Source organism: Hyperolius riggenbachi, chromosome 7, assembly GCF_040937935.1.
Source record: "Hyperolius riggenbachi isolate aHypRig1 chromosome 7, aHypRig1.pri, whole genome shotgun sequence".
In the NCBI taxonomy this organism is placed as follows: Eukaryota; Metazoa; Chordata; class Amphibia; order Anura; family Hyperoliidae; genus Hyperolius; species Hyperolius riggenbachi.
The window spans coordinates 228530356-228555773 of NC_090652.1; the positions used below are offsets into that span (position 1 = coordinate 228530356).

Genomic DNA, 25418 nt, shown 5'->3' on the forward strand with positions numbered 1-25418 from the left:
CTCAAACGCTAGATCAGAGCGGGTTTCCAGGCGTTTTTGTTACAGAAGCTGTTCAGTATCAGCTTTACAGTTAGGCATGTTTAGAAAACGTCTCTAAACATGCCCAGAATCGCTCTGAAATGTGCTTTGAAAACCTCTAGCGTTTTGCAGATCTGCCCCCCCCCCCCCCCCCCCCCCCTCCCGAGAGTGCAGACATTGCTTCTGTCAGCACCCGCTCTGCAAGAACGAACGGCAATTAACTACTCTGGTGGGACGTGCATTTCCCCCGGCTGGCAGTATTGTATAGGAGAGAGGCGGGGGAAGGAGAGAGCTGAAGCCGGCGGCTTCATCTGTTACATTGCCGCTGGCACAATTTAATTAAATTAACTCCCTTTTATACATTTTGGCTGCAGCGAGACGACCAGAAAATACATGAATGTTACAGGAATCCTTTCATTTTTAACATTGGCTGCGGGGACACGGCCACATCCCGTTTTGGCCGGCCAGATCCCGAAGTGGCCAACTTCGGGTTCTGGCCGTAACATATACATCAAATATATACGGTAGTCACAATCATATGGGTACTATATATTCCTGCGTATAAGACTACTTTTTTAACCCTTGAAAAATCTTCTGAAAAGTTGGGGGTCGTCTTATACGACGGGTGTCATTGATGCCGGGTGATACGCCCTATCATGTTACCGCCTCTCAGATCTTGCTGCTAAGGGAGCGCAATCTATTTTTCCATACCGCTCTGATAAACAGGTAGACAAGGAGAGCTGACCAATGCAACAAGTCAATTGACTATATACTATACTATATACTGAGTAACACATACAGTACAGCACCAGTATCTGTTTATACATACCACCAGTATATGTTTTTTATTTTAATTTGGTGTGTGTTGTAAGAGGGGTAGTCTTATACGGTGAGTATATCCCAAACCCTATATTTTAACTGGAAAAGTTGGGGGGTCGTCTTATACGCCGGAATATACGGTATATCTGATTTGAGAATATGGTGACTGCTTTATTGCAGCAGCACAAATAGCTTTTTTTTTTTTTTTATATTTCACTTTTGTGGACTTAGCCACCCATCTGAAGTACGGGGCGACTGAAAACTTTACTGGGTTGGAAAGTGTAGTATTCATGGCAGCCCGGGAGGGTGGCAAGGGAGCAATCGGCCTGAAGGAAGCCCCAGGTATGTAAAAATTATTTTGTTTCAGGTTTCTTTTAAAGTCCATGCTGAATACAAGAATGCACTCAGACCAGGTATTACCTGACTTGCAATCCAGCCGCCAGTTGTCTATTGACTGATCACAATGGCACAACAAATGCATATTGCATAAACTTGCCAGAATGTGCAGGGTCTAGACTAACTCACTGCAAGGCCCACACCAACTCCACCATCTCAACTGGGGCACTGTGTGTAGGCCTCCTATGCCCCCAACAGATGGGCAGCACTGACAGCACCCCAAGCACTGCTACCACCCAGGAGCGCAGTGACTGCACCCTGCATTGGCATGCTGAGCTTTTGGTCAACGCATGGGATCTGCATGCTCATTCTGGGCCAGCGACTTATAGAATTAGACAGAGCATCAACAGAGAAATCAGGCAACTGATATTAGAGAATGAAGATGGCAGCCTCCATATTTCTCTCTTCAGTATACAGTAGCACTGTTAAAAGGAACTTGAAGTAACAGATAAGGTTACCATAGTATGTATCAACTATTACAACTTTTCTATTGGTATATTGTTAGAAACACACCATCCCCTTCAAGTCTAGTTACAGGGCCTGATTTACCATAAGGCACTTTAGGCACGTGCCTACAGGCGCCTGATGATAGAAAGGTGACTCACTCTCCTCCCCAAGTGCCTCCCTCCTTCCCTATGTAGGGTCCTGATGAGAGTGTAAATGAGGTTACTCACCCTGATCACGGCTTTCCACTGATGACATCTCCCTTCAGTCAGGGGCATCTCTAGCTGTTTAATAATACTAAGGTTCCTCTAGCTACTTTGTATTAGCTAGCCAGAAGTACCCTTGATATTAAGGGGCACCTGTAGCTACCCACATCAGGCAGGGGAAGTAGGGGTGAAGTGACAGCTGGAACAGCCTGCACACTTGCCTTGCAGTTTGATGGGGTTTGTAGATTCATGGATGGTGAAGTCTAGGGTGCCAGGATATCTGTGCCTATAGGCTCCTGTGAGGTAAATCCGGGCCTGCGTCTAGACTCTCTTCTGTCTGTATGCAGTGCTTATCATCTTTGTGCAGCTCTTATCAGCACTTCAGCAATGAATATGGAGACTTAATGGTTTGGTTTTTAATCTGACTAGAGTAAGTCGAGACAGTATTTAAAACGAGAACAAAAATCACTACTGCAAATGTACCGTATTAAACTGCATGTTTGATCAGACACTCAATTTGAAACCTTGTAACCCATCCAAACTATCAGTATACTAACACGTAATGTTTTTAACATCCATGACTGGTTGATGCAGTGTTTGCTGCAAGATGTTTATTCTCATCACAGATGCCAAGAAAGCCTTTGATGGACTTGGCACGGTTAACTTGAATTAACAGACCTTCAGTAACAAATGTTGCCATGGATCTATATCCTTTATTCATACTCCAGAACCATGATCAAGGTAAATTGAACTCCTCTAAGAGGCATTCTGCTTGAGCTGATGGCTAAGTACTGTTTATATAGACAACAATATACCTTTCAATCCAACTATACAAATCTTTCTTTATCCCTGCAGTAAGGGAGCCTGTCTACATCATCTATTCAAATTACATTAAATGTGATTCCCATATTACTGACTTGTTGATAAAGTCCTGTGCATATGGGCAGCATGGTGGTATAATGGATGGCACTCTCACCCAGGTTGGAATCCCAGCCAGGGCACAGTTTCACAGTTTGTATCTTCTCCCCATGTATGCGTGGGTTCAGTTTCTTCACACATCCCTTAAAGGGACTCCGAGCACCTCTCATGGGTATGCCTTTAAGCCAGACGACTTCCAACAAAGTCGTTCTATGACCCCTGTGGAGGAGCCTCTTGCAATGGCCATGCGTGTCACTTCCTCTTCCTGCTTCATTCAGTGATGCAATTCTCTAACAGAGAAGACAGCGATGACCCGGAAGTTATACCATAGCCAAGATGACAGCCTCGGTTTTTAAATTAAAATCGAATGAAAATTATTTGTTGTGGAACGGCGATTCAGGCATCAAATGAAATAGGAGAGAGAGCACAAGCTACAGAAAGGTATGCATCTTTAAGTCCTTTGCAGTACTGGTCAGAAGCTCTCTTTAAAGGACCCATGAGACGTGCTTAGAGTCCCTTTAAAGTGAACCTCCAGACTAAAAATTGACTTAGCAGCACTGAAAAGGCCTGGTGTTTAACTGTTTCACAGCATCAGAACTTTTTTTTCTATTAAACAAGCCTCATTTTTAGCTCCACAGTAAAAAACTGCCCGGGCATTTTTCCCCTAATGCTGTGCAAAGCATGATGGGATTTCTGATGTTGTTGCTCTCATTCTGCTGTTTTGGTGCAAATTTTTTTTTTTTTTACATTTTGAATTTGACATTTGAAGCCCAGCACGTGCAGCTGGGAGGGGTGATCAGGACACAGGACAGTTGGAACTGTGTCTCCAGCTCCCTGTTACCTCCTTTCAACCAAAAAGATGGCTGCCCCCATGAATCACAAACATTTGCCTGTTCTTTTAAAACAGGGTGGGTAAGAGATTATATTACCTATCTATTCTAATTAACATAACTAATGTAACTTAATGACAGTATGTTTGTTTAGGCTGAAGTTCCCCTTTAAACATACAGGTAAGTTCATTGACTTCCTCCTAAATTGGCCCTAGACTACAATTAACATGATTCTGGTAGGGATTAGCTTGTGAGCTCCATTGTGGGGCAGTTAGTGACAAGACTATACAATATGTATACTCTGTGCTGTGTAAGATTTGGGTGTTCAATAAGCACTAAATAATAATATGTTAGATGATCTTTGACTGAGGCCAGACAAATGAAGGTGAACTCTAGGCAAGGTAGGCTTCCATCTGCATTTCTTGAAAAGATGTGATAGGGACAGGGACTTATGCCGGGAATACACGGGTCGATCCGGCGGCCGATTAGCCGCCGGATCGACTCCAGCCGCATCCCCGCTTGTCTGCGCGGGTCGATTGCCACTCGTCCCCACCGGCGCTTCCTTATCAGCGCTCGATTCCCTGCCATTGTCCGCAGGCGGGGATCGAGCGGGTGGGGGTCGAGCGGCTTGATCGGACTAGCTGAATATTATCAGCTGGTCGATACACGGTACAGAAACGTACCGTGTATCCCCAGCATTCAAAGGAATGACAACCAGGCTCCTAAACACCCACCACACCCAAGGTACTTGCCTTGGTTGCCTTGTGCGTGATCCGACTCTGTCTGAGTCAATCATTCAGTGCTGACCTGGACATGATTGTAGTGTGTGTATACAGCTACTCACGTCATTAGAGCAAAACCCGAGGAGGCTGCCATATTTATTTCTTTGTTAACAATGCCAGTTGCCTGGCAGCCTTGTTGATCTTCTGCCATAAAATGAGTCTTGAGTCAAAAACCCTGGAACAAACAGCATTAAACAATCATTGGTTGACTGATTTATATTTACATGTGGATTGAAAATACAGATATTGATTTGATGTGCCTATTCTTTACCACTTTTTTTTTTTTTTTTGATGATCAGGATGGGAGTGCTGGGGGAAGTGGGGAGGGGGGGGGGGGCACAGGAAGTGGTGGTACAAGAGCCAGGCTCCATAGCTTTGTACTACAGCGAGTTGCATATACTGTACCTTATGGCTACGTCAGAAGTGCAATATTGGTATCGATCTCTGCTGAGATCTAATATCTGATGTGGCAAAGTAGTGCAGTAGATAGCAGTCTTGTCTTGCAGCACTGGGTCCCTGGTCCAAATCCCGGCCAGGGCACTATATGCATGGAGTTTGTGTGTTCACCCTGTGTCTGGGTTAGTTTCCCCCTAGGCCACAAAAACATACAGATAAGTTAATTGGCTTCCCCTAAATCGGCCATAGACTATAATGGACATAGGGATTACATTTTGAGTCCCTCTGACTGACAGTTAATTGACATGACTACAGTGGGTTGCAAAAGTATTTGGCCCCCTTGAAGTTTTCCACATTTTGTCATATTACTGCCACAAACATGAATCAATTTTATTGGAATTCCACATGAAAGACCAACACAAAGTGGTGTACATGTGAGAAGTGGAACGAAAATCAGACATGATTCCAAACATTTTTTTTACAAATAAAGAACTGCAAAGTGGTGTGTGCATAATTATTCGGCTCCCTTTGATCTGAGTGCAGTCAGTTGCCTATAGACATTGCCTGATGAGTGCTAATGACTAAATAGAGTGCACCTGTGTGTAATCTGTCAGTACAAATACAGCTGCTCTGTGAGGGCCTCAGAGGTTGTCTAAGAGAATATTGGGAGCAACAACACCGTGAAGTCCAAAGAATACACAAGACAGGTCAGGAATCAAGTTATTGAGAAATTTAAAGCAGGCTTAGCCTACAAAAAGATTTCAAAAGCCTTGAACATCCCATGGAGCACTGTTCAAGCAATCATTCAGAAGTGGAAGGAGTATGGTACAACTGTAAACCTACCAAGACAAGGCCATCCACCTAAACTCGCAGGCCTAACAAGGAGAGCGCTGATCAGAAATGCAGTCAAGAGGCCCATGGTGACTCTGGACGAGCTGCAGAGATCTACTGCTCAGGTGGGAGACTCTGTCCATAGGACAACTATTAGTCATGCACTGTACAAAGTTGGACTTTATGGAAGAGTGGCAAGAAGAAAGGCATTGTTAACAGAAAGCATAAGAAGTCCCATTTGCAGTTTGCCACAAGCCATGTGGGGGACAGAGCAACCATGTGGAAGAAGGTGCTCTGGTCAGATGAGACCAAAATGGAACTTTTTGGCCAAAATGCAAAACGCTATGTGTGGCGGAAAACTAACACTGCACATCACTCTGAACACACCATCCCCACTGTCAAATATAGTGGTGGCAGCATCATGCTCGGGGGGTGCATCTCTTCAGCAGGGACAGGGAAGCTGGTCAGAGTTGATGGGAAGATGGATGGAGCCAAATACAGGGCAAACTTGGAAGAAAACCTCTTGGAGACTGCAAAAGACTTGAGACTGGGGCGGAGGTTCACCTTCCAGCAGGACAATGACCCTAAACATAAAGCCAGGGCAACAATGGAATGGTTTAAAAGAAAACATATCCATGTGTTAGAATGGCCCAGTCAAAGTCCAGATCTAAATCCAATCGAGAATCTGTGGCAAGATCTGAAAACTGCTGTTCACAAACGCTGTCCATCTAATCTGACTGAGCTGGAGCTGTTTTGCAAAGAAGAATGGGCAAGGATTTCAGTCCCTAGATGTGCAAAGCTGGTAGAGACATACCCTAAAAGACTGGCAGCTGTAATTGCAGCAAAAGGTGGTTCTACAAAGTATTGACTCAGGGGGCCGAATAATTACACACACCCCACTTTGCAGTTATTGATTTGTAAAAAATGTTTGGAATCATGTACGGTTTTCGTTCCACTTCTCCTGTGTACACAACTTTGTATTGGTCTTTCACGTGGAATTCCAATAAAATTGATGCATGTTTGTGGCAGTAATGTGACAAAATGTGGAAAACTTCAAGGGGGCCGAATACTTTTGCAACCCACCGTATATACTCTGCACAGTGCTACGGAAGATGTCTGCGCTATAAATACTAAATACAGTAATACTTATAAAAAATGATCAATCTGGGGTTAGGCTAATTTCACACCAGGACGTTGCGTTAGAGGGGGCGTTAAGGTCGCATAACGTCCCCCTAACGGAACGCCTGGTGGTGCTGGATCTGGACGTCAGAGTGAGCCGCGTTGTGCAGCTCACTCTGGCGTCAGTGATGCCGTGATGCGCACTCTTGTGCGCATGCGGCATCACGTGGTCCCGCCGGCCAATCGCCGCACAGAGCGGCTGCTCCAGGAAGTAAACACTGCACAATAATTAGCCATGTGCCTGGCCGCTCTCCGCTCCTCCCCCACATTACTGAGCATGTGCAAGCAGTCTAACGCGGCTCAGCCGCGTCCAAAGTACTGCATGCAGTACGTTGTCTTGTGACGCAGCGTTTGAATGTAACGCAACGTCCGCACTGTGAACAGCCCCATTGATTTTTCATTACTGTGCGGTGGGCTGCGTTACAGGCTGCTCTAACGTGCGCCTGTAACGTCCCACTGTGAAACCAGCCTTAATAGTAATCATTTACCACATCCAACAAGCATTAAGCAGCATTCAGGCATTATATTGTATTATACTGAATGTGTACACTGTCCTTTTTACATTTTATTCTATATTTAAACTATTGCCACACTCTGTTTTTACTGCCCATGTTTCAGTACTTGCCCTGAGTGCTACAGTCTCTAGATATCACACTGGGAGTAGCAAGAACATTTTTAAACAGTTTGATGTCTTCCTAGGCAGAGCGGAAGCAGCAAATTTTGGCACCCGCTATATGTAGCTGTATTTTGCATTGCGGGCAGCACCGGTGCCCAAATGTCTGCCCATTGCTGATACTTCTATGGGCGTTCGCTGATTGGCAGCGGGGCTGGTTAAGGCTAGCTGGGGGGGTTGGTAGTTGGTGTTTAAAATTGGCCATGGGGGTTGGATAAAGTTAGCCGTGGGGGGTGGTTAAGGTTAGGCATCAGTAGTGGGAGGGTTCAGTGTGAGAATAGGGTTATGTTTATCTGTAGTCCCCACAGGGATTGTACAGCAGGAGAAATTGGCAGCACTTTCAGACAGAGGCTGTACCAGAATTAGCTATTTGCAAAGATGTGCAGAGCTCCAAAATATGGACAAAATTACCCAACATGCATTTAAAACAGGTACGGCAAAGGAGGGCGTTGCCAATTTCTCCTACAAAATTAAGGTAAGTATACTTTTTGGCTAGCTGCATTCATGTGCTTCAATCTGCTTTCAAATTTTTAGATTAGGAATTGGTACATAATTTGCAACTGATTTGCATTCAAGGCATGTATTTAGCCCCAGTGGGGCTCTGCATGCCTCTGTTGGCTTTCGTTTCAGTTGCAGCCTGGAGCACTGTCACTTGTTTGATAACCCACAGGGATTGGCTGATGCCGGATAAGTGTGCTTTCTGGTTGAGACTGAATATTAAAAATAGGCCTAGTTAATACAGTACAATCCCCAACTTTGTATACATACCATGAACCCTGTATTAAATATTAAAATACAGTAATTGAAAGTATAATAACCTTGTCAGGGCCATGGAATGCATTCTTTAAGCACAGCAGAGCCTACAAAAAGCCTAAGCAGTTGGCCTTCACCACTATGATTACTCCCATTGTTCTGGTTGGTTGAGACTTCCGATTAGTTGAGTTCTGGATAACTGGGACTCCGCTGTATTGTCATTTGCACTGTAACAGTGGAATATTGGTGAATTTGCTAATATTCTATTATTGGCTTTTATAGGCGCCCAAATATATATAGCACCAACATATTATGCAGCGCTGTACAGCTTATATTGTCTTGTCACTAACTGTCCTTTAGAGGGGCTCACAATCTAGTCCCTACCATAGTTATATGTCTATGTGTGTATCGTGTAGTGCATGTATCATAGTCTAGGGCCAATTGTTAGGGGGAAGCCAATTAACTTATCTGTATGTTTTTGGGATGTGGGAGGAAACCAGAGTGCCTGGAGGAAACCCATGCAGACATGGGGAGAGCGTACAAACTCCTTGCAGATGTTGACCTGACTGGGATTCGAACCAGGGACCCAGCGCTGCAAGGCGAGTGCTCTAACCACTACGCCACTGTGCTACTAAATAAAAACTTTGATATTTATTTTTACTTTCTCTTTTTTTCCACTTCTTCTTTCAGACTTTGCTCCTGGCCCTTATGCTTTTTTGTAGTAAACAAAAAGCAGTATAGGAAGTCTGCAAACAGCCAAGGATCGATGCAAGGCTAAAATATAATCTTTATTTCAAGCATCAAACCGGTAAAGGCTCACACCTATCGAGCCAGTTCTCTGCCCTTAGGTAAAACAAAGACAAACTATCTGCCAGGTACAGTTGCATCCTTTTGTTTTATAACAAATGCTTGGCAACAGTTATTGCTAAATAATCAAAGTGATCATAACGAATGGGGAAATCCTTAAGTGGCATTCCGTAAAGGTAGCTGTCACTATGAAACACACAATACACAGATTACAGTGAATGTAAGAATACCAGGCGTGGCGGGGGAAGGTCAAGACCAGTCATGTGCCTGGAGACTACACTGTTTACAGGTAGCAGCTGCTGACAACCAATCCTGAAATCACTGCAACTCGGAATAAAACAGAAACTCTACAGAACTTCTCTCAACTGCCAGGGGAATCTGCTCAGGTATTTATCTTTCTACAGAGTAGGATGGGAATGGATGACTTGTATTTATATATAATTTAAAAAAAATGTAAAAAGCATGTATTTGAAAAAATTGAACTATACTTTAATGCAATGTCTTCTGTTACAGTAGAAAGAGAAGCATAAAATAGCAATAGACAATTTAAAAGAAACACACACACTTTTTCTTGCAGAGGAAGTAGGAATTTACCTTGTTTTTATGAACAATTTTTCAGTTTATTATACTTAGTACAATCATGTTGTGTGCTGTACAAAGTGGCGTAACTAAGGAGCTGTGGGCCCCAGTGCGAGTTTTACATTGCCCCTCCCCCCCAGCAATCTATAGATAACATTTGATACGGCATACCAAAACCTGCCAAGGGCAATCAGGGGTGTTAGAAGGGGATGGTGAACAGTTTGTTAATGATTAATAATATTCAAAACATCTACAGTGGGATGCGAAGGTTTGGGCAACCTTGTTAATCGTCATGTATAAATCGTTGGTTGTTACGATAAAAAATGTCAGTTAAGTATATCATATAGGAGACACACACAGTGGTATTTGAGAAGTGAAATGAAGTTTATTGGATTTACAGAAAGTGTGCAATAATTAAATTAGGCAGGTGCATAAATTTGGGCACCACAGAAAAATAAATGAAATCAATTTTTAGTAGATCCTCCTTTTGTAGAAATTACAGCCTCTAAACACTTCCTGTAGGTTCCAATGAGAGTCTGGATTCTGGTTGAAGGTATTTTGGACCATTCCTCTTTACAAAACATCTCTAGTTCATTCAGGTTTGATGGTTTCTGAGCATGGACAGCTCTCTTTAACTCACACCACAGATTTTCCATTATATTCAGGTCTGGGGACTGAGATGGCCATTCCAGAACGTTGTACTTGTTCCTCTGCATGAATGCCTTAGTGGATTTTGAGCAGTGTTTAGGGTCGTTGTCTTGTTGAAAGATCCAGCCCCGGCGCAGCTTCAGCTTTGTCACTGATTCTGGTTAAGGGTTCTGCCTCTGACACAGGAGACCTGGGTTCGAATCTCGGCTCTGCCTGTTTAGTAAGCCAGCACTAATTCAGTAGGAGACCTTTGGCAAGTCTCCCTTACACTGCTACTGCCAATAGAGCGCGCCCTAGTGGCTGCAGCTCTGGCGCTTTGAGTCCGCAAGGAGAAAAGCGCAATATAAATGTTATTTGTCTTGTCTTTGTCTTGATTCCTGGACATTGGTCTCCAGAATCTGCTGATACTGAGTGGAATCCATGCATCCCTTGAAGAAACTCCGACCAAGAATTAAACTTTATCCCAATCAGTAGCTGATACCCCCTTTTACATGAGAAATCTATTCCTTTTCACAAACAGACCATCAGGGGGCGGTGTATGGCTGATATTGTGGTGAAACCCCTCCCACAAAGAAATTCTGAGTACGTATTCTTGTCTGTGAACCCTGTTGCATTGTGGGAAATAGTGTTTACAGCTGTTTCCAACTGTCAAAACAGCAAGCAGCAGCTACATCACTTGCAGCAGTAAAAATGTCACCATGTGATAAATGTCAGAATATAAATCAGGGATTTAAAATATTTTACAATGGGCAAACAGTGACTAAATCATTTATACATAATTATTGTAAAAATGAAGCACTTTTTTTATTACATTATTTTCACTGGAGTTCCTCTTTAACCTTGACAAGATTCCCAGTCCCTGCACTGACCACACAGCCCCACAGCATGATGAAACCACCACCATATTTTACTGTAGGTAGCAGGTTTATTTCTTGGAATGTTGTGTTCTTTTTCCTCCATGCATAACGCCCCTTGTTATGCCCAAATAACTCAATTTTAGTTTCATCAGTCCACAGCACCTTATTCCAAAATGAAGCTGGCTTGTCCAAATGTGCTTTAGCATACCTCAACCGGCTCTGTTTGTGCTGTGGGCGGAGAAAAGGTATCCTCTGCATCACTCTTGCATACAGCATCTCCTTGTGTAAAGTGCGTTGAATAGTTGAACGATGCACAGTGACTCCATCTGCAGCAAGATGATGTTGTAGGTGTTTGGTGCTGGTCTGTGGGTTGACTCTGACTTTTCTCACCATTTGTTGCTTCTCTCTAGCCGATATTTTTCTTTGTCTGCCACTTTGAGCCTTAACTTGAACTGAGCATGTGGTCTTCCAATTCTTCAATATGTTTCTAACTGTGGAAACAGACAGCTGAAGTCTCTGAGACAGCTTTCTGTATCCTTCCCCTAAACCATGATGGTGAACAATCTTTGTCTTCAGGTCATTTGAGAGTTGTTTTGAGACCCCTATGTTGCTACTTTTCTGAGAAAATTAAAAGCAGAGGGAAACTTATAACTGACCCCCTTAAATAATCTTTCTCATAATTGGATTCACCTGTGTATGTAGGTCAGGGGTTACTGAGCTTAAAATCACAAACACTGGTCCGCACGACAGCCGGGGGCCCCAGGTCTCTCTCACTGGCTGGGGTCCCCAAACCACCATGCGATACCTAGAGGAAAGTGTGGGCAAGCCCTGGACCTCTCACCTCCAGGGAACTCACCCCCACCGCCTCTAAACTGAATGCTAACTGCAGTTGATGTCCCTGTAAAATGATGCAATCTATGATTGCATCCAACGGAAGCCTCCCACCTGAATGCTAATTTATGCAATTCCTGCTAGATTTGGTACAGCATGCAAAGGGTGTATAACAGTACACCTGATTGGCTGACTGGCATGTTGACCAGATAAAGGCCAGGAGATTGCTTTAGCTGGGAGTTAGCAATTGTGTTTGTTGCAATCACTGAGCTTACCAAGCCAATTTGAGTTCCATTAATTAGTTCTACAGGTTTGGGAATCAATAAAATGACAACAGTGCCCAAATTTATGCTCCTGCCTAACTTTATTTAAACAATTATTGTGCACTTTCTGTAACTCCAATAAACTTCATTTCACTTCTCAAATATCACTGTGGGTGTCTCCTATATCAGTGTTTCTCAACATTTTATTGGTATGTACCCCTTTTAACCTTCCCAGCGTTCAATTTCCCCAGGATTTCTGTGCAAACAGTGATAAAATTTATTTTTAAAACTTTTTTTTCCCTGTAACTTGCCAAAATGTGTCAAGCAAGGGTCTAGTATACAGTGCAGGAGAGTATTGATGTGTATGCATGTTTATACTGTTCACAGCATGTTTTTTTGAACGGACATTTCTGTCCATACCGCTAGGGAGGTTAAAACCCTGTACTCACCAAGTACCCCCTAGCATAGTAAACATTATCACAAGTACCCCTTGACAAATATATATTTAATCGTAGTACATGATAATTGGTTCTAAACAATTTCCAAGCATTTACTATTGCTTTTAATTAGCTAAAATACTACTTTGGTGTTGTCTAAATAGGATTTATTACTTTCTAAAACTCTACATTAATTATTCTTGGTTAAGTATAATTAATAATCATTAAAAATAATGTGTATATATACAGTAATAGCTGTGCTCAGTCCACAAAAATGAAATAAACCAATCAAAATGAGTTACTTGTGCTGCTTCAATAAAGCAGTCCCGTATTTTTAAAGTCAGATATACATATCTGATTGTGACTGTACAGTATATATATGATGTGTACACAGGAATCTCTTATATATGCTAAATAACCTCTATGCTGTAAGAATAAAGCCTGATGTGTAGCCGTGTCACTAATAGAGATGGTCAATGAGATGGAAATAATTCTGCATTGATGCTGATTTATGCAAATGTATGCACTCCCTTTGCTGATGAAATCAAATAATTTGATATGTTGTTAACATTTGGTTTGGGGACTACAAATTAAAGGGTACCTGAGACGGATGAAAAGAAGAGTGTTATACATACCTGGGGCTTCTTCCAACCCCCTTCAGGCTAATCAGTCCCTCGCCGTCCTCTTTCACCACCTGGAACTTCTGCTATGAGTCCCGGTAATTCAGCCAGTCAGAGCAGTCTGGCTACGTGCCGCTTCCACAGCCAGGAGCATTCTGCACCTGCGCAATAGTGCTGCGCAGGTGTAGTACGCCCCCGGCGGCGGAGTGTGTGCATGCGCACTACACCAGACTGGCTCAAGTACCTGGACTCATAGCAGAAGATCCAGGTGGCGAAGGAGGACAGCGAGGGACTGATTAGCCTGAAGGGGGCTGGAGGAAGCCCCAGGTATGTATAAAACTTTAATTTCATCTGTCTCAGGTTTACTTTGGTACACAGTAGTACTATACTCTACATATGCACTCCCCACAGAGCTGCAGGGAATCCACTGAGAATGCTGTGCACATTGAACAGAGAGGTGTTGTCTGTCACCCATAAACCTGGTTCAGATTGTACATGAAGAATGTGTAATAGAGGAAGAATCTCCTCATTCCCCTGCAGAATACCTGCACATCACTCTTACATGTACCCACAGTTACATTGCCTAGGGCCTGATAGATGTTCTTGGTTCCGGTCTGTACCTTTTACAAGTACTCTTACCAAGGACTAGTTTTAGTCTAAAGGGAATAAATATAGTAGTCTACATATCCTTCTGACTTCAGTTGTCTTGTAAAATTCCTAAGCGTTGGCAGTTAAGAGACGAATTTCACGTTACATACTGTTAATCAACAAAATTGTAATATGCAAATTAGAGGAGTCGGAGTCGAGGAGTCGGTGGAATCCTAAACTGAGGAGTCGGAATCGGAGTCGGTGGATTTTTGGACCGACTCCACAGCCCTGTTTTTAAACGTAACAACCAACGATTTATACAGGAAAATAATGGCTATTAACCACTTGAGGACCGGGGCTGGTTTCTCTGATCTGTGCTGCGTGGGCTCTGCAGCCCCCAGCACAGATCGTGTGGCAGGCAGCGCAATCAGATTTCCCCCTTTTTTCCCCACTAGGGGGATGTCCTGCTGGGGGGGGTCTGATCGCCACCGCTCTGTGTGGCCGAGCGGGGGGGGGGGGCTCCTCAAAGCCCCCCTCCGCAGCGATTCCCAGCCTCCCTCTCCTTCCCTCCCTCCCCTCCTTCCTATGGGCGACACAGGACAGCGATCCGTCCTGCGCCGCCTCTGATAGGCTTCAGCCAATCAGAGACCGGGGATCGCCGATCTCCTTTACGGCGCTGCTGCGCAGTAGCGCACTATGATGTAAACACAGGGGATTTCTTCCCCGCGTGTTTACATTTAGCCTGCGAGCCGCGATCGGAGGCTCGCAGGCTGTTCGTGGAGACACCCTGTGTGAACTGACATGGAATGGCGGCTTGAACGGTCTAGCGGCCGTTTCCATGGAAACCCACAAACGACCAGCCGCCGCCTATCGGCGTTAGCTGGTCGTTATGTGGTTACCAAGGTTGCCTAAACTTTCGCATCCCACTGTATATAAGTGATTATAACCAGCACAGGACCAATAAAGAGCTAATACTGAGATTGAGGGTGGGCCTCTCTGGCCCAAGGGCCCCGATGCAGTCGCAACCTATATACGGTACCCCCTATTGCTGCCCACTGGTTGTATAATTATATTTTTCTCAATGATTATTATTGTCTTATAGTGTGTACTCTGTAACATATTGCACTTCATTGATATGAAGTGGTTTGAAGTTGCCCAATAATGGTGCGTTTTTTAGCGAATCATTATATTTTCGATAAGATCGTCCAGACTGAAAATCGACCCATGGCATTAAAGGACAACTGAAGTGAGATACAGAGGCTGCCATATTTATACCAGTTGCCTGGCCATACTGCTGATCCTCTGCCTATAAGACATATAGACCCTGAACAAGCATGCAACAGATCAGGTGTTTCTGACATTATTGTCAGATCTGACAAGATTAGCTGCATGCTTGTTTCTGGTGTTATTCAGACACTACTGCGCTATGTGTATGACCCTTCAGGTTCACTTTAAATTGGACCTGAACTCTTGCACAGGACAGAAGGAAATCCATGAGAAATGCACCCTGTATTTATTTAGAGAGTTTTGCCTGTCTAATCTATGTGACTAATCACCACTGTAATTTGATCTCTCAGCTGTGTCAGCTCAGGAATCTCCTCTGCCATGGAGGAGCTGCTAATTTGCAAACACAGGATGTTAATCCTATGCCTGCTTCCATGAAAGTAAAAAGTAGTCACACTGCATATTTACTGCAGGATTTATCAGCAAAGTTTTTTTTTTACTTTAAAGGTTATTATGCAATTGCTTAACTTTTAGAAAGCAGAGAGGAAGTTCTGAGTTCTGGTCCGCTTTAACCATTTCGGGACCGGCCGCCTAACCCACCTTAAGGACCAGCCATTTTGCGGTGGTCAGGGTGCGCGCATTTGGGGGGGTCAAGCGGATGGATCCCCCCTGTGGCTGGCTGGACAGTGTCCCCCCATGGTGGCAGGTGTCCCCCCTTTCGGCAGCAGCCATCACTCACCTTCCAGGCTCCAGCGATGAGCCGCAGTAGCCCCCTCTTCTCCGGCCGGCATCTCTGCTCCTAATGCCGCTCAGTTCCGGGTCGCAGCTTGATGACGACATCAAACCTGGAACCCGGAACTGAGCAGCATTAGTAGCGGAGATGCCGGCCAGAGCAGAGGGGGACGCCGATCGTCGCTGGAACGGCAGGGAGGTGAGTGGATACACTTCTTTCCCCTCTTTCCCCTCTTTGCCGCTACTTTCAAAGTGATCACTACGATCCGCCGGCGATCGTAGTGATCATGTGATCAGCAGCCATATGCGATGGCTGCTGATCACTGAGGGGAGATGTCAGCTGTCATATGACAGCTTAATCTCCCCCTCCGGGTGCGCACGATCGCGTCGGGAGCAGAAACGGCGGGCCGACGTAGATTCTACGCCGCATCAGGCTAGAACAGCAAGTGCGGCATAGAATCTAATGCAGGCGGTCCGGGAAAAGGTTAAACAATGTAACAATCACATTTCTATAGCGCTTTTCTCCCATAGGGCTCAAAGTGCTTAGGCTCTCTAAGAATCAGAAATTGGTAGTAGGATGAAGTATTAACACAACAAAAATTATACTTCTGCAATTGCCAAACTGAGCAGGTGGGTTTTCAGCCTGGATTTAAACAGGTCCAGAGATGAAGCTGTCCTGATCTGCTTAGGTAAGGAGTTCCATAATGTAGGAGCGGCATGACAGAAGGCTCTGAGACTAAAAGTTTCCAGGCGGACTCTGGGTATACCTAGTAAATTGCCTAGATGTCCTGCTGATCCTCTGCCTAAATACATTTAACCATAAACCCTGATTAAGAATGCAGATCAGGGTTTACTGACTGAAGTCTGACTGGATTAGTCATATGCTTGTTTCAGGCAACATTTGCTTAGACATAGGTGTAAGGTCTGAGTAGGATTTTTAAAATCTTAACAAAAAAATAATAAAAATCCTCCCAGGTCTATTTAGCAGCATGGTGGGAAGCAAGTGTGGATGTGTGTAACATACGTACCTGACTGGTGTCAAAGCTATTTGCAAAATTGTGATGCTGTGTGAAAATAAATAAATAAATAAACTTTCAATATATTAAAATAAATAAATAAATAAAAACAAAGACAATGCAGGAAGTGTATAAAATGATAAATATTACTGTTAACTGAAAAAATACAAGCTTATTTCAAATTGGATGCCAGCAACATATTTCAAAGAATGTGGGGCAATGGCATGTTCACCACTGTGAACTTTTCTACTAGTGATACTCAGTAGAGTAGGCCATTGGGTACCGAGAAGATCAATTGCTGTCATTTTGCCCGAAAAAGGGCTTCAGTTGCTTAATATTTTGGTTATCTTAATAATTTGGTTTTTTTTTTGGTCATATTTTTATTTTATTTATTGTATTTATAAAGCGCCAACATATTACGCAGAGATTTGGACTGCAGACTAGCCATTTATTTAGGAAAGGGTTCTTTACAGTAAGAGTGATTAAGATGTGGAATGCATTGCCACAGGAAGTAGTTATGGCAAATTCTATATCTGCATTTAAAGGGGGCTTAGATGCTTTCCTTGCGATGAAAGACATCCATGGCTATAATTACTAGGTAATGCCCAGTGTTGTTGATCCAGGGATTTTATCTGATTGCCATCTGGAGTCAGGAAGGAATTTTTTCCCTTTTGGGGCTAATTGGACCATGCCTTGTAAGGCGTACAAGAGGAATCGCCGCCGAGAGGCTTGGGCGCAGGATACAGCCGGTATAGCTTATCCTGCTCCTACACAAGTTCCCGGCGACGTTAAATAATATTCCCCCTCCAGGCCGCCATGGATAGTGAGGGAATGAAATAATTTGGCTTCCAGCAATTGCTGGCGGCCGAATTATAGTGTTTTATAAATAACTTTAGCGCCATCTTCTGACGGCGCCGAAGTTACTCACTGTGCGTCGCTATAGCCGTAATTCCTATTACGGTCTATGGTGGCACCGGCTGTGCCCAAATCTCCTGCCCTGGAATGAAAGTGTTCACTTGTAAGGGTTTTTTGCCTTCCTCTGGATCAACAGGAATATGTGAGGGAGCAGGCTGGTGTTTTCTATACTTTGTTTTTTGTAATTATGATCGTATTCAAGATGGCGCCTGAGTAGGATGCCTCGGCACACAGGGCTCCGGCTCTGCTAGTTTCCCCCCCCCCCCTTCCCTTTGTGTCTCACCTGCGCAGGGAGGTCAGAGGAGTTACTCCTGCTCTCCTCATCATGGGGAGCCTGGGCGCGCTGTGCTTCGGATCCTGCATCACCCGGATCGCCGCCATCACACCGCCGCAGCCATCCACGTGGATCACACACAGAGCCGCTCCACCGCCGCAGAAGGTTGGATGCCGATGCGGCCGCTCTGGGGAGGTCAGGCCGCTCCACCGCTGCTCTCCTCATCAAGGGGAGCCTGGGCGCACTGTGCTCCGGATCCTGGAACACCCGGATTGCCGCCATCACACCGTCGCTGCCATCCACATCCACCACGTGGGCCACACATGGAGCCGCTCCACCGCCGGAGGAGGTCAGATTCTGATGCGGCTGCTCTGGGGAGGTCAGGCCACTCCACCGCTGCTCTCCTCATCATGGGGAGCCTGGGCGCACTGTGCTCTGGATCTCGGATCGCCGCCATCACATAGCCGCAGCCGGTCCACCACGTGGACCACACACAGAGCCTCCACTGCACAATCACTGCCCTCCGTGGCTCTCTGCCGCTGCCTCTCCACCGTGACTGTCCAGGGTCTCCTCGCTGCTGCTGACTGCCGCTAAAGGCATGCAGGCCCTCCACAGAGGAACTTTGCTGGGGCCATCCTGGTCCACCGGCTGCCGGGCCCTGCTCCAATGGCATTGGAGCTGCCACCTTCCACCTGGTCTCCACGGGGTCTGCCAGGCTTAAGTTGTCCAGCATCTGGCTGGGGCCCACCGAACTGGCACCCACTAGCACCTTACCACATAGTGCCAGAGCAGCAGCTGCAGATCCGTCACAGCCTGCCAAGTGAGACATTTAAATGGACTGGGATGCGCTGCAATCTTAGGGGGTCTTACCTTCCACTGCTTTCTTTCTCACTGTCTCCTATCGCTCCTTCTTTTTCTCCTTCTCTCTCTCACCACCTGCATTTTTCCAAGACATGCAGTGGGGTGTCTGTTACTGCTGCAGAGCAGTGAGCGCTGCACAGAGTGTCGCAGGCAGCTCCGCTCGACATAGCACTCAGACGGACCCACCTAGCTTAAGTTTTGTGTAATGTGCAACGTGTGAATTTTATAATTGATGACTGCTATACATCTCTGAAACTACCTTGTTGTATTTCTATGATTCTGCTTTTACCGTACCATCACCGACCCTGTATGTGCCAAAAATAATTCCGGGTACAACCCCCGTTGTACTTGGCGAAATAAATGGTTCTGATTCTGATTCATGATTACATTTTCGTAATTACTAAAATTTTCTTAGTTATAAGTATTTTTCAGGATAAATTTTCAGGTTGAACACAAGATTATTATTTCTTGTGGCCCATTATTTAGTTTTCACTGTCACAAGCACAATAAGTACTACATTGCATAAGTCAACTATTAAGCACTGCTCTTTTCACTACAGTCGTCTTGACTATGCATCACACCTGCTATTGAGCAATAAACCTTCGCCGGACAGTTTCTTGCTTTTTGTTTTGCTGTTTATACTGGAGTGTGGCTTGACCATGTTGATTGTGTGGGGTAAGCTGCCCACCAACACTACTTATTATTATACAGGGTGGGCCATATATATGGATACACCTTAATAAAATGGGAATGGTTGGTGATATTAACTTCCTGTTTGTGGCACATTAGTATATGTGAGGGGGAAACTTTTCTTTCACTAAGGTTTTATTGCAAGAAAAGCAAAAATAGTACAAACAGTATTTGCATAAGAAAATAGCAAATGGTATTAATATAAAGATATACCATAATCTCTTGCATACAGTGACAAGTAAGGAAAAACCCAATGGGAACTACAGAAATATACAACAGTTTTTAACAAGGATATTAAGAACTTCCGGAATTAGAACATACTGAGAAGACGAACCAAACGCTCTAGAAAACCTAAAGAGAGTATACGAGAGTATCCACCCCTCCATGCTCAGGGACCATTAAAAGGTGTAGAGAAGATAGTAGATAGAGACCATTTTTGCCAAGCCAGCATGTATTTAGGGATAGAGTCTTGAGATAAATGGAAAATAGAGTCCATGGTGCGTATAGTTTCCACCCTTTGTAAAATTTGATCGATTGGTATTCCTGGTTGTTTCCAGTTTCTAGCTATAGCCCATAGAATAGAGCATACAACAGTATAATAGATTTGTTTCCAGGCTTTTGGGACACTCTAGTTAGGAGCTAATAACAATACATGTTGGGGCTCTAGCAATATAGAAACGGATGACAAGTTGCTAAGATCCCTCACAAACCAATCCCAAATATGTTTAACAACCGAGCAAGACCAAAATGTGTGCACATAAGAGCCTTCATCTTGACAACCTCGGAAACAAAGAGATGAAGCAGAGGGGAACATTTTGTGAATTTTAGTTGGAGTCCTATACCAACGTGTGATTAGTTTTAGGACAGTGTCCCTAATCATAGGGGTCTTGGTAGCGTTAGACATATTAAGGCCTATTCTAAGCCAATCACCTATGTCTAGTGTGATTTGCAATTCTTCTTCCCAATCCATCATAAATTTAGTTTTCTGATCATATGACAGTCCCAACATATGGGAGTAAATTTGAGAAATATATCCACTGCCCACAGTACAGGATAAATAAAAGTTTTCGTAAAATGTACAATTAAGTCTACCGAAAGGGCCCGTGTGCTTTTGAAAAAAGCTCTTAATCTGGATATATCTAAAATATTCCTCATTGGGGATATTTTTATTAAACTTAATTAACGAAAAGGGTATGGATTTATCAGCAATCTAAAAATTATTAGACATGGTTAGTGAATTAGAAATCCACCAGTGAAAGGGGGAATGGTCTATTAAGGCAGGAGGAAAATCAGGATGGCCTATGAAGGATAATCTGGGAGGTTTTTCTGAGCAAAGCTTCATCTTAAATCTGTGTATATACCAGAGCGAGATATTGTCCCAAACAATTAGGTTAAGAGGTTTCAGGAATTTTGGAGAACGTCCAACCAGTGAAGGGATTGAGGTGAAATTATAAGGGAGAACCGAATCTCTTTCAAATTGAGAGGGGGAAAACTTTTCAAGATGGGTGGTGACCATGGCTGCCATTTTGAAGTCGGCCATTTTGAATCCAGCTTTTGTTTTTTCAATAGGAAAAGGGTCTTGTGACACATCAAACTTATTGGGAATTTCACAAGAAAAACAATGGTGTGCTTGGTTTTAACATAATTTTATTCTTTCATGAGTTATTTACAAGTTTCTGACCACTTATAAAATGTGTTCAATGTGCTGCCCATTGTGTTGGATTGTCAATGCAACCCTCTTCTCCCACTCTTCACACACTGATAGCAACACTGCAGGAGAAACGCTAGCACAGGCTTCCAGTATGCGTAGTTTCAGGTGCTACACAACTCGTATCTTCACAGCATAGACAATTGCCTTCAGATGACCCCAAAGATAAAAGTCTAAGGGGGTCAGATCGGGAGACCATGGGGGCAATTCAAATTGGAACTCCTTCAAGACTGTTGGAAGACCATTTCAGGTAACTACCTCTTGAAGCTCATCAAGAGAATGCCAAGAGTGTGCAAAGCAGTAATCTAAGCAAAAGGTGGCTACTTTGGAGAACCTAGAATATGACATATTTTCAGTTCTTTCACACTTTTTGGTTATGTACTATACTTCCACATGTGTTAATTCATAGTTTGGATGCATCTAGATTCATTTCATGTGAATCTACAATGTTCATAGTCATGAAAATAAAGAAAACTCTTTGAATGAGGAAGTGTGTTCAAATTTTTGGTCTGTACTGTATATATATATATATATATATATATATATATATATATATATATATATATATATATATATATATATACAGTGGGTTGCAAAAGTATTCGCCCCCTTGAAGTTTTCCACATTTTGTCATATTACTGCCACAAACATGCATCAATTTTATTGGAATTCCACGTGAAAGACCAATACAAAGTGGTGTACATGTGAGAAGTGGAACAAAAATCATACATGATTCCAAACATTTGTAAAAAATTAATAACTGCGACGTAGTGTGTGCATAATTATTCGGCCCCCTTTGATCTGAGTGCAGTCAGTTGCCTATAGACATTTCCTGATTAGAGCTAATGACTAAATAGAGTGCACCTGTGTGTAATCTAATGTCAGTGCAAATACAGCTGCTCTGTGAGGGCCTCAGAGGTTGTCTAAGAGGATATTGGGAGCAACAACACCGTGAAGTCCAAAGAACACACAAGACAGGTCAGGGATCAAGTTATTGAGAAATTTAAAGCAGGCTTAGGCTACAAAAAGATTTCCAAAGCCTTGAACATCCCACAGAGCACTGTTCAAGCGATCATTCAGAAATGGAAGGAGTATGGCACAACTGTAAACCTACCAAGACAAGGCCATCCACCTAAACTAACAGGCCGAACAAGGAGAGCACTGATCAGAAATGCAGTCAAGAGGCTCATAGTGACTCTGGACGAGCTGCAGAGATCTACAGCTAAGGTGGGAGACTTTGTCCATAGGACAACTATTAGTCATGCACTGTACAAAGTTGGCCTTTATGGAAGAGTGGCAAGAAGAAAGGCATTGTTAACAGAAAGCATAAGAAGTCCCGTTTGCAGTTTGCCACAAGCCATGTGGGGGACACAGCAACCATGTGGAAGAAGGTGCTCTGGTCAGATGAGACCAAAATGGAACTTTTTGGCCAAAATGCAAAACGCTGTGTGTGGCAGAAAACTAACACTGCACATCACTCTGAACACACCATCCCCACTGTCAAATATGGTGGTGGCAGCATCATGCTCGGGGGGGGGGGGGGGGGGGGCGCATCTCTTCAGCAGGGACAGGGAAGCTGGTCAGAGTTGATGGAAAGATGGATGGAGCCAAATACAGGGCAAACTTGGAAGAAAACCTCTTGGAGACTGCAAAAGACTTGAGACTGGGGCGGAGGTTCACCTTCCAGCAGGACAATGACCCTAAACATAAAGCCAGGGCAACAATGGAATGGTTTACAACAAAACATATCCATGTGTTAGAATGGCCCAGTCAAAGTCTAGATCTAAATCCAATCGAGAATCTGTGGCACGATCTGAAAACTGCTGTTCACAAACGCTGTCCATCTAATCTGACTGAGCTAGAGCTGTTTTGCAAAGAAGTATGGGCAAGGATTTCAGTCTCTAGATGTGCAAAGCTGGTAGAGACATACCCTAAAAGACTGGCAGCTGTAATTGCAGCAAAAGGTGGTTCTACAAAGTATTGACTCAGAGGCTGAATAATTACGCACACCCCACTTTGCAGTTATTGATTTGTAATAAATGTTTGAAATCATGTATGATTTTCGATCCACTTCTCACATGTACACCACTTTGTATTGGTCTTTCACATGGAATTCCAATAAAATTGATGCATGTTTGTGGCAGTAATGTGACAAAATGTGGAAAACTTCAAGGGGGCCGAATACTTTTGCAACCCACTGTATATATAGTGTCATGAAAAAGTCCTTTAAAACGGAAAGGCAAAGAACCAAAGGTGTAGCTATGGGGGTGTTCAGCGCCCGGGGACAAAAACAATTTTTGCACCCCTCCGGACAAAATGTGCATGGACACGCATCAGAATGTGGGCATGGTCATGAGTGGAGACAGATGGACAAATGCTGTATAGAGTATAGATAGCCACATGTGCCCCTTCCCCCATAGGTAGACAGATGTTCCCCCTTCCGTCATTTAGATAGCCAGATGTGCCCCCCTTTAGATACAATCGCAATCTGTACTGTTTCCGCCCGCCTCTGGGATCAATCTGGTGTATATATTGGGGAGTCCTATCCGGGTTAGAGGTCCATCACTCCTCAATCCACAATCATCCAGGTAAAGAAATCAATCCCGGCAGAACTCGACCCTTTAAAGTGCATGTAAGTGCTTTTATTGCATCTTAATGGCAGCTGTACATCAGCATCACAACAGCATGACGTTTCGGGCAAAGGCCCTTTATCAAATGCTGAAGTTCACAAACTATTGCAAGACATATATAGGATTTCAAAAAAACACACGCCCTCTTAGGGGGTGGGCACTATCCTTAAAGTTACATGATCTCTTACTAGGGGAAAGACAGCAATAGACTATTAGAACGGGTTATAAAAAGCATCTCAGACTGAAGTCCTCATTTAACCCTCCTGGTGACTGGGTCCCCAGCCTGTCCATCCAGTAGGCCTCCCTCCTTAAAAGGGCATTCCTTTGATCTATCCCTTCTCGACTCTGTATCACCTCCAAAATCTGCCATCTTATCTGCGTTACTCCATGGTGTAGCTCAACAAAGTGGCGCGCCAGCGGTGAATCTTTTTTCTTTTGTACATCTCCTTCTCTCGCTCTAGGGGGATTCTGTATGGTACTTTTATGCTCATTGAGCCTAGTTTTTATGTCTCGTGTGGTCTGGCCCACATAGGCCAGACCACATGGGCATTTAATGAGATATACTACCCCCTTGGTGTCACAGGTGGCATAATGTTTAAGTGGGATAGAAACCCCTGAACTTTGGTGGCGTACTTCAGAGCCTTTAATAATGCTATTACAATGCTGGCAACTGAGACAAGGAAATGTCCCTATTTTTACTGGACCCAAGAACCTCTGTGTTTTAATCCCTGTGCGGCCTATATCTGCCCGTACTAGGTGATCTTTCAGTGACTTGCCGCGTCTGTACACAAATCTCGGTGGATTCTTACATATATGGACAAGCTGGGGATCACTCTCTATGACCGGCCAAAACTTATATACGGCATCACGTAGGAGTTTAGATTCTCTACAATAAGTAGTGATAAAATTTACTTCCTTGGACTCCGTGTCTGTTTCTACTTTATACTCCCTTAATGACTTTCTGTCCAATCTCAATACCTCTGCTGTGATTTCATCACATCTTTTCTCACTGTAGCCACGCCTGAAAAAATCTTGAGTGAGGAGCCGTGCCTGCTCAAGGTATAAATCATCAGTGGAGGTGATCCTCCTAGCTCTGATAAATTGACTTTTGGGGAGACCCCGAACGAGGCAACTATCTGCCGACAGAAAAGAGTTCTTGTCGGTCTTTTTCCTATATAGGTTAGTTACCACTCCATCCCCCTCCCTCATGATCTCCACATCCAAAAAATGCATCTTATGCACATCATATTCCATCTTAAATTTCAACGTTGAGTGCCTCTGGTTAAGGTCATCATAGAACCGGCATAGCTCCTCCTCACTCCCACTCCAACAAAAGAATAAATCATCTATAAATCTACAGTACCCATGGATGTATCCCGGGGCTTCCCCACCTAAAAAGTGGATATTCTCAAAGTCAGACATAACAATATTTGCCACCGACGGGGCATACGGCGCCCCCATGGGTACCCCCTGGGTCTGCAGATAGTATGAAT

At 44.0% G+C, this 25418-nt stretch overlaps 2 protein-coding genes across 3 annotated transcripts in view; one reads left to right on the forward strand and one right to left on the reverse strand.

Annotated features, from left to right (window-relative positions):
- LOC137524891 (putative methyltransferase DDB_G0268948) overlaps positions 1 to 4881 on the reverse strand; it is a 118758-nt gene extending 113877 nt beyond the window's left edge. The window contains exon 1 of the mRNA XM_068245379.1: positions 4819 to 4881. The gene's annotated coding sequence lies outside the window, so the exon portion shown is untranslated. The remainder of the gene's footprint in view (positions 1 to 4818) is intronic.
- Positions 4882 to 9362: 4481 nt separating this feature from the next.
- LOC137524890 (uncharacterized protein C21orf58-like) overlaps positions 9363 to 25418 on the forward strand; it is a 59666-nt gene continuing 43610 nt past the window's right edge. For both annotated transcript variants that reach the window (XM_068245376.1, XM_068245375.1), the window contains exon 1: positions 9363 to 9438. The gene's annotated coding sequence lies outside the window, so the exon portion shown is untranslated. The remainder of the gene's footprint in view (positions 9439 to 25418) is intronic.